The following is a 10,836-nucleotide window of genomic DNA, read 5'->3' as shown; positions in this document are numbered from 1 at the left end:
GAAAACTCGATGTACTTTATCAACATGATAATACTATAAATTGTTGAATTCTCTTAAGATTTGAAATATCATTTTTTGAGTTCTTGGATTATTAGATTAAAGAGTTAACATGAATGATAAATAAAAAGTTGGATACATTAAAGATCTTGAAACCTTATTTTTATTAAGCCTTAATGGTTAAATCCAAAACATGATTCCTTTATGAAGAAAGAACAGATTCAACTTAGAACAAATCTAAACCGAAGTCGGTTCAGATCCGAAATGAAAATGATGGATAGTAAAACCCTCTATCTAAGTTGGGCCACAAGAGATCTCCAACGACTCTGGCAAGAATTTATTGAAACCAGATATCATGTCTTGATGTCCTTTAAATAGTTCCTTCACCTCTATTATGCAATGAGCCCTATCAATCCTACAAATAAAGATTGTATTTGTAACTAATTAGTTTTAATAAAATTATAGTGTTACCCCATCAAGGGTTAAATTTTTTTTGCAGAAACTATGAATATACATACCTCCGAGCTTCAAAATTATTCATAATAGCAAGAAATTTGTCATATTTGTCATGATCGTTATGAAATTTATCCTTCACAGTCCTAAGATATGCATACGCATCATCAATATTTGCTTTCGGTTTACTTCCCTCTCCATCCATGGTTTGAAGTTGGTCGAAGCTTCATTTTACAAACAAAGAGAATAATTAAAAAAAAACATCTCCAAAGACTAAAACACATTATAACTTTCTTGAAAGTAACTTTGACATCTTCGGGTGAAAATTTTTTTGCATAAAGATCTTAATTCACAATTCCTATAATTTCAAACTTACATGCATTGAAGATTGAACCAAATAGAGCACGACAACATGACAATATATATCTAATCAAATTTAAGTTCCATTTTAATTTAATCCAAACCCAAATCTAACTATATACGTGGTAAAATCCTGATTCTCAACTAGGAATACTTCATATTTCGTCAGTTTAAGACTTGCCGAAGAAAACACCTTTAAAAATTTTAGAAACCATTCATGTAACTATTATATCTCCGCGAAATATGTAAATTTCATTGTTTAACATTCTTATAGTATACTAGATATTAACTGGGTATGATCGAAACAGAATGGTGAAAAAGTTTCTACGTAATTAGCGAATTAGAAAAAATATTATGAGTTCAAGCTTCACCTTTGTAGCACTAGCACATGAATAATCTTTGAGTTGTATGGATGTCTTTATATACAGAAAACATTAATCTAATCAGTCCATTTGAAATTAATATCTTTGTTTTTTTTGACAGCAATATCTTTGTAGAAATGAGTTATAAATATTAAATTGTATTTTTACATTGTGGCATTTATTTTTGCAATCCAAAAAACTTTTATATTTAGCTGATATCAATTGAAAAACTGAGATAACAAGTGAAAACTATTAAAATCATAAAATCTCAAAAACTAATTTAGATTTTTAGTATATATATAAGATTTCAACATGTTCGATATATATACCTAGTATATTTAATTTATAGAAAATTTAATTAAGATGATTGTTAATATATAGTAGATTTTTGGACATATATAGTAGATATTTGTTCTCAAAAAGGCATATATATATATATATATAGTAAAAGTTGACAAAAGAAAAGAGATATATATATATATATATAGTAGATCTGATATAGTAAATTTAGTATTACATAATAATAACCATATATATAGTATCATAAATTTTATATTGTGTATAACATTTCAAATTAAATTAATATTAATGTCTAATAATTATTTAATAACAATCACAGAATTATTTAATTATTTAGATATTTATAAAGTTTATATAGTTATTCAAAAATGTATAATTTTTTTTAAGATCTCATAAAATTTTATTAGATTGCAATATTAAAAAAAAATCTGTATAATTATGTTTTATTTATTTAAAAAGAATATCTAGTTGAGTTAGTTAAATAATTAAGGTTTTAAGTGACATATTAATAAGCATAGTTAATATAAATGTTCAAATTTTGGCAATATCACAAGTTAATCAAATTTAGGTTTACGTTGTGATTCTGTTTTGATAGATAACATATATCTAAAAGTTAAAAAATACCATTATAGATCATGTATTTTTGGTTCGAGTTTTGTATACCAAATCTAAACCGACAACTAAACTTGGTCCACTAGCGCCAAAAGAAAGCATCAAATGCACTGCACATCACTTTCATGCAGGGTCAGCTGGAAGAAGGTTGAGATTTTCTTGCAACTCCACATGACTAATCTGAAGAAGTCTCAACTACTTCCTCAGTACAAAATGTTCTACAGAAATGGTGATTACAGAACTCTCATCCTCTGATGTAAATCTTACAAATATACTCATCATGTAACTAAACACAGAGCTTATGCCATCTGCACTTGGCTGCCTTACAAACTTCTTTTTGAAGTCTAGTACAATTCCTCGGATGGATGTTGTTTCCTGTCATCCCCATGACAGGAAAACAACATCATGAGCAATTGAGCATAGGAGTCAAATACAAATGATGCTATTGCAGTAGATAGAATAAAAACCTTCATGTTGTTCAGCATTGTCATGATTTCACCACGGTCCCATAGTCTACTTCGCATTCCAGGACACTCTCCGCTTTCTTCAACAACCATCTGCATTCCCATGTCTCTAATCTGATCACACATCCTCATTCAAGCACTTGACCTCATACTTTTTGGTTCACAGAGAGTCTATTAAGAATCTCCTCATCTCTGGTAGTGATGACTATAAGACTTCCTTCACCATACCATCTTCTTTCACTGACAAGCACATCAACCTGGTCTTTACTAATTACTATCAAACATCGACTAAAACCGCAAGAATCTTCTTCTCATGAACTTTCTCTCTTATCTTCTCATTAACATCTTCTATCTCAGGAGCCGGACGGAACAGTTCAGTAATGAAAGTTTTTTGTAGGTTGACTAAGCCATCTTGTCCTGATGACTTTTCTCTAATGTTTGAGATGAAAAGTCGTTGTTCCTCGAAGTTTTCGATGATCTTGTTATAGAAACGTTTTGCAAGTGTAGTCTTCCCAATACCACTTATACCGTAAATTAAGCCTCATGATTTAAACTTGAATTGGGTTTAAGGTCGACCAGGTTCATCTCTGATCAAAGCCTCATTTTAACTTGTTGCGTCTTTGGTCTTTAAGATAATATTTTATCAACTATTTTTATATTTGGTATTATAAGATCAGAAGTTTGATTAGACAACAAACACATACCTATTGTTCTGTGTTAACTTTGCTTATTATTACATTAGACTATAAACGAAAGTACATAGGTTGAATTCTTGGAGGAGGTATCAAGTTTGATCATCTGCATTATAATATTTTAATTTCATTTAAAAAGTCAGAATCTTCTCACAATAAAGTCATGACTATAAGTTCCTTGATAAGACCTATAAAGGAAAAATAAAAGTCTATAAGACTAGAAGATGATTAACTCTCCTGAAATAGGTTCAACTCTTGAAGAAGCTTCTCAAGCTTCCTTGCATTCTCTTCCTTGATGTGTGCAGGAACCTTCTCTTCATACCAACTCACACCCATACTCTTCTCCAACTTCTCCTTTTGGTTTTGTATCTCTTCAATCTTCTTTCTCATTTTCTCACGTTCAGCTTCGGGGTCTATAGCTGCTCCATCCACTTTGAGATACACTTTGAGGTTCTCGTTCACCGTCTCAACAACAGCTGATCCAGCTTGAGATGATATGTCTTCTCCCTTCAACACAACCTCAAAAGATGAGAGACTTGCAAGAGTTCTGATCTCCAGCTAATGAGACTGCATAATCTCCAGAGTTGTTATATTTCCACAGAGAGCAAACGCATGTAACTTCTCATTCCTCTGTCTCTCCATAGACTCAGCAGCTCTCAGTGTCCTAATAGTCTTCACAGTCGCCATAACCATTTCCATTTCAGCTTCCACCTTCTCGTTTGTCCACTCCTCTATGGGAGACGGGTACTCACATATCATGATAGAAGCCTCCCGTTCACAACCCTTCGGTGAAGGCAACCTTTGCCACAGCTCTTCCGTAACAAAAGGCATAAACGGATGCAGCATTCTCAAGCCAGTCTCGAGACACACCCATAGAGTATCTTGCGCATGTGTCCTGTCTGAGTTTTCACCAGAGAAACAAGGCTTGATTGCTTCAATAAACACATCACAAAACTGATACTGCCACCAAGAGTAAACAGTATTGGCTGCATCAGCTAACTCAAAACCATTCAATGAATCCACAGTCTTTATCACTGCCTTGTTCAACACGGAAAGAATCCATCTACAACTAAAAGGCATGGTTTCAGGGCACATAGTTTTCACAGGAGGTGTATAATCATCTCCAAGCTTCATCATTGCAAACCTAACAGCATTCCACAGCTTATTACACCACTGGCGATAACAAACAACTCTTTGAACATCCATGTTTATGTTATAAGACTGAGCAGTGTAAGAAACCAAAGCAAACCGAAGAGCATCAGCGCCACACTCAGGGATACCATTAGGAAATCCTTCACTTGCCCCTTCTTGGCAACAACCAGCTCCTTGGGATCCAAGTTACCTTTCTTTAACCTAGTCTGAAGACCAGCAAGAGACTCACCGTTGATAACTTCAAGCGGATCAATACCATTTCCAAGAGACTTTGACATCTTGCGTCCATGTGCATCACGTACCATAGGATGCAAATAAACTTTACTAAAAGGAACAACCCCATCACTCAGTTTCATAGACAACATAACCATGCGAGCCACCCAGAAGAAAAGAATGTCAAGCCCTGTCTCAAGAACAGAACCTGGATAGAAAGCTTTGAGTTCCTCTGTCTGGTCTGGCCATCCCAAAGCAGATAAAGGAAACAGCCCTGAAGAGAACCATGTATCAAGCACATCAGGATCTTGAGAGAGATCCAACAGCTTCTTCCCAGCAAATTTAACTTCAGCCTCTTCTCTAGCTTCTTCCTCGTTACTAGCAACAACCCAATGGTCAATATAGGTACCAAACTTCTTAAGCTGGTCTTCTTCTAGAGTAGCGTACCAAGCAGGGATCCTATGACCCCATAGAATCTGCCTAGAGATGCACCAGTCATGCACGTTCTCTAACCATCTCCTCCAATCTGCTGAGTACTGCTTTGGTATATCTCGAGTTTACCGTCACCAGCAGCGTCAAGCGCCTCCTTACCCATTGTGCTGCATCTCACATACCACTGAGGCTTCAACATAGGCTCAACAACATCATTACTCCTTGAGAAAATACCAATCCTCATGTCTTTTTCTTCCACACCTCTCAACAGTCCTTTGCTACGCAGAGCTTCCACAACAGCTTCACGAGCCACATACCGTTTCATTCCTTCGAATTTACACCCGCCGTTCTTATTGATCTTACCATCATCGGTGAAGATGTTTATAGCCTCCAGATGGTGGAGCTTCCCGAGCTCGTAGTCCTTTTGTTCATGCGCTGGAGTGATCTTAACACAACCAGTACCAAGCTCCGGGTCAACGAGGTCTGCGTCGCAGACTATCAGTAGCTTCCTTCCATTGAATGGATGCATAGCAAACTTTGTATGAAGATGCTTGTATCTTGCATCATCAGGATGAACAGCAATGGCGGTATCGCCGAGCATCGTCTCCACTCTAGTAGTTGCAACAACAACTTCTCCTGATCCGTCCTCGAGAGGATAAGCGAATGAAGTCATCAAACCAAACTCTACAGGCTTCTCATAGCCAGGAACGTTCCTTAACGTTCTCCCTTTGATCTCAACATGATCAATCTCTTCTTCGGATCTAGCTGTTCTTGAGAAACAGTCCCAGTTAACAAGGTGATCACCTCTGTAGATAACACCTTCCTTGTGCAGCCTCACGAAGGCTTCGACCACAGCCTTTGATCTCTCCTCGTCCATAGTGAAACATTCGCGAGACCAGTCAAGAGACGACCCCAAACGCCTCAGCTGTGTCTTTATCGTGCCGCTGTACTTGTGTGTCCACTTCCAGGCTTTTTTCAAGAACTCCTCGCGACCAATGTCGCGGCTGGTCTTCCCTGTCTCACGCATTAGATCCTTGTCGACCACGTCTTGTGTAGCGATGCCTGCGTGGTCAAAACCTGGAAGCCACAGTGCGTTGTAACCAGACATTCTTTTATAACGGATGAGTGTGTCTTGGACCGCACATGTTAGAGCGTGACCGATGTGTAAGACTCCTGTAACGTTGGGAGGAGGAAGAAATCACAAACTTTGGTTTGGTGCTCTTTGCTTCGGCTTTGAAGAACTCAGATCTCTCCCACCATTCATACCATCTGTTGAACGGAGAAGGAACAGAGTTATTACAAATCATCTAATAAACTGGTGGGTATAACTAGGGTTTTAGGAAAAAAAATAGGGTTTTAGGGAGAAGACTTACGATGTCTCTACAGCAGAAGGGTTGTACTGCTTGGCCATCTGTGAAGACAGCCTTTCTTCTCACCAGGAGGAGTGTCTGAAGGAGTCTCTTCGTCTTTGTTGATCTTCTTGTCGGTTACTGGTTTGGGTTTTGCTGACTTCACTTGGGCGAGCTTTGCTTTCTCAGAAGCCTTTTGCCTCTTCATCTCTTTCTCTTTAGCCTTCTCTTCTTTCTTCAGTTTCCTCTCCATCTCCGTTGCAGTCTTCTTCTCAGCTTCAGCCATGATAGATTTTGTTTTGTGTGAAGGAGACTGGAGAGGGAGAAAGAACATACAGTATATGTATATCAAAGAATATAGTAAAATGGAAAATATAAATTGTTATCTATTATTGGGTATATACAGTACACAAAAAGAGAACCAAAAAAATGGAAAGTAGAAATTGTTAATTATTGGGATTATGAAATATATCCCCCTATATATTAAAAGAGAAGTCACTTTAGTGATTTCTCGTGACGTGTCGTTCATAGGTGAAGTTTCAAGAAAATTATTATAATTTGATTGGTCGATGATTTTTAATTTTTATTTATTTAATTTTGATCTAAAATTTAAGGTAAGTCTAAAATCATTTAACATCACTTACCATATAATCTACATAATAACAATTTATGGAAACTGATTTTCGAAATTATAGAAAGATTAATAATGTTTTATTTTATTACTTTTAATATTTATAAACTATAAAATATAATGAACGAAATTTTATATAAGATAATTAAAATTGTTTTATACTCTACTTGATGAATTGTATTCGAATATAATTATATAATAATTATTTTAAATATTAAAAAATTCAAACATGTTTATTAATATTATTTTTAAATTATTTATCGCTGTTTAAAGAATAAATTTATCATAATTTTAAAATAATTTACAGAATGTTATAAATTATTAATAAAATTAAAATTAATTTATTGATATGAATTTTGTTTATTGTTAAATATTTTTTAGAATTTCTTTTTGATTTATTTTAAATACTTACCTTATTTTGTAATTTCGATATATCATTTAATTCACGATCCCACTATAATAGGAAAGTACCATTGAATACTAATTGCAAGGGAAAACATAATTTAATGACCAATTAACATCACTTTCCAAATGACTTACATAATATTATTAATAACTATTTATGGTAACTAATTGTCGAAAGTATGGTATATAAATCCATTTTATTAATTCAAATAAATATTTTGGATTCCAAATGACTTACATAATATTATTAATAACTATTTATGGTAACTAATTGTCGAAAGTATGGTATATAAAATCATTTTATCAATTCAAGTAAATATTTTGGTTTATTATTTTATGTAGTCTATAGATATATTAGAATATAAAGTCATTTTATCAAATCAAATAATTTATTTTAATTCATCGATCCCCTATAAAAGGAAAGTAACATTGAATACTGATTGAAAAGGAAAAAATAATTTAATCCCTCTATTAACATTACTTGCGCAACAATATTAGTTAATACATGTAATAATTAGTTTCCCTTATTACAAATGGAAAGAATTCTCTTGATTTTGTTGATTGATTTTTTAGAATTTATTTTCTGATTTATTTAATCATCGACACTACTAAAATTGAAATCACTTTAATACTTATCTTTTGTGTTTTCTCGATTCAAATAACATCTTTTTGAGATCATTTCTCTGTTTAATTCATTAAATACTCACTAAATATTTTAGATGTCAGAGAAACGAAATTAATTGACAAGATATTTTCTCTCCTAAAATCATGCATTTAAAAACTTAATATTTATGGTGAGACTTGTCAACCAAAATTCGGGTTCAATCTATTCACGAGATGTTCTCATTTAGCTTATTAACAGATATTCCAAAAATAATATTACCTTATAAGTATAAGATTTATTGAGAATTTATTAAAGAATATTCTACTTCTTAGCTTATGATGTTTTTATCAAAAGAAAACGTCAGTAGATCAAATTAATTTTTACATGTTCTTTCAGGCTTGAGTTATCAGAAGATCAAATTAAGAGTTTATCTTTGGCGGAGATTGAATCAATCATGCGTTTTGAACGGAAGCTCATTTACATTTGTTTAAGTTTTGAAACGTGTTTTATCAATAGTATACTCTTCTATTGGTTAAGATGTGGCTTTTGTTAGATTTTCTATTAATTATTTATTTTTTGTTTTACTTTGTGGAATTCGCTATATTGAATGTTGTAAATCAAATAAATACATTTTTCTCTCACTATTAAAGGTGAGAGAGAAGAGGGATGGGAGGATAGCATTTTGATCATTATCGGTGATTTAGATAAAGTTTTTATTTCTATTATAATATATGTTTAAATAAAATTAAATTAATATGAAAATTCAACCTCTTCGTTTATATTATGAAAGTCTTAAAACAATTATTTTCACGAAATATAATTGGTAATTCCATGAATTTTATAATATTGAATGATACTACACATGAAACATTCTAAAGGTAATATTACAACTATTCATATTACAAACACATTACTTTTAGTTATTGTTTTCGTTATTGTTTTAAAGATAATATTGAATGATACTTTTCGTTGTTGGAAAATATAATGCTAATTTGTTTTTTTCATATAGGAATGTGTTAAATGTTGTAAACTCACCAACATCTATCAGTTGACCAATTAAATATGAAAGTAATAAAAAATCATTTATTGTGAAATATTTAAATAGTTGGAATCAATTGTATCATATTGTATTTTATAAAAACAAATTAAATCTATACCGAATCTGTATATAGGAAAATAATTCTCAACACAATATTATCTAAATAAATTGGTCATTAATTGCCATGTGTTAATTTAAATTTTATATTAGAGTTGGTAAATTAATAAGAGAAGAATTTGATAATTTAGGGGAAAATATTTGTTTTTTGTTTGAATTTTAGACTTTATAAAAGAAAGAGTAGAATGATTTTAGTTTATATGTGACTTTTAATTTTATTGTAAGATGTTTTTAGTCAAGTTTACAAAAAAGAAAGTAAATTTTTTTAGTCGGAAGATAACAAAAATAATAATTATATTATTTTCTGATTTTAAAATTTTTACACTCTATTACATTAAAGATGTTAAGTTACTTTTTTGCAGTTAGTATACCCTACAAGAGTTTATAAATAGTCTGATAACAATAATGTAAGTTTAGTTAGTATATTTTTCTTACCTAATAAGTTGTTTTATAAACCCTTAAAAATGATATAGTATTTTCTTATAACTAATTTTTAAAATTTTATAAACATTAGAAACTCTTTACAAATATTTATAACTCTTGTAAACGTTACATAAATATCAAGTTATTATGTTATGTGTAATACATGTTTATGCGATTCATAAATTCTTATAACAAACATTTATATGATATAAATTTTATAAATATTTATAAAAATTTATAATTATCTATAAATCTTGTAAAACTATTTTTCAAGCTTTATAAATGATTTTATAAATCCTTATAAATGAATCTATATTTTTTTATAAATGAAACTATAAATTCTTATAAGAGAATTTATTATAGATACTTATAAATAATTTTAAAAATAATATTATAAAATCGATAAATGATTCTATAAATTATTTTATTAAGCATGTTCAGTCTGGATTGCGGTTTAGTTTTGGTTTGATTTTCTCAGTTTGTTTTTAGAATTTTAGCATATAAAAATTAGTTACCATATTGGAACTATATCTAATTTGGTTTGTTTCGGTTTATATACTATCGTTTTTTGTTTATTCGGTTTTATACCACAAACCATAATTATATCTATCTCTTATAACAAGTTTTAGTTTACATGACTAGAAATCACATTTATAAAACATATTTTTTAATCTAACTTTTAAATATAATATTTTATCTTTTGCTCAACTATTAAAATAAAAATAAGAAAATTATAATATCATAATATTATTAGATAAATTCAAGTTAGCACAAATATTTCCAATAAAAATAAAATAAAATATTTTTTTTTTATTTTGATTGAATGAAAAATAAAATAACCTTTTTAACTTAAAACAAAATAACAAGTTGTTAAAAACAATGTTTTAATTATGAATATCATATTCATAAATAATTTATATATATTATTAATTTTATCAGAAAATTTACGTATAATTATACTAATATATTTTAATTATTCAATTTCTTCAGTTGGATCGTTATATACCAAACCATATCCATGCACTGTGGATTTTTAAAAATTACATCCTTTCGGTTTATTTGGTATTACTAAATCCAAACCATTTTCTATATTTCGGTTGGTTTGATTTTATTTTGAACACCCCTATAAATTACGTTATAGTTTTTCAAAATGTTAATAACCATTTCAAGTTTTATAAAAAAACATAAAACTGTTATGTTGCTTACTATAAATTGTTTAAAAAATATTTAT

At 30.8% G+C, this 10,836-nt stretch overlaps 1 long non-coding RNA gene and 1 pseudogene across 1 annotated transcript; both read right to left on the bottom strand.

The window, feature by feature from the left end:
* Positions 1 to 142: 142 nt before the first annotated feature.
* LOC111199452 lies at positions 143 to 1,338 on the bottom strand. Its single transcript, XR_002653360.2, has 2 exons — positions 516 to 1,338; positions 143 to 412 (listed from the first exon to the last, which is right to left on the bottom strand). It is a non-coding gene; the product is annotated as an uncharacterized LOC111199452 (long non-coding RNA).
* Positions 1,339 to 3,337: 1,999 nt separating this feature from the next.
* LOC106433380 lies at positions 3,338 to 6,720 on the bottom strand (annotated as a pseudogene).
* Between the last annotated feature and the right edge of the window lie 4,116 nt (positions 6,721 to 10,836).

Source organism: Brassica napus, chromosome A7, assembly GCF_020379485.1.
Source record: "Brassica napus cultivar Da-Ae chromosome A7, Da-Ae, whole genome shotgun sequence".
NCBI lineage: Eukaryota > Viridiplantae > Streptophyta > Magnoliopsida > Brassicales > Brassicaceae > Brassica > Brassica napus.
The sequence above is the reverse complement of the archived record's forward strand: the minus strand, read 5'-3'. Positions and strand labels throughout refer to the sequence as shown.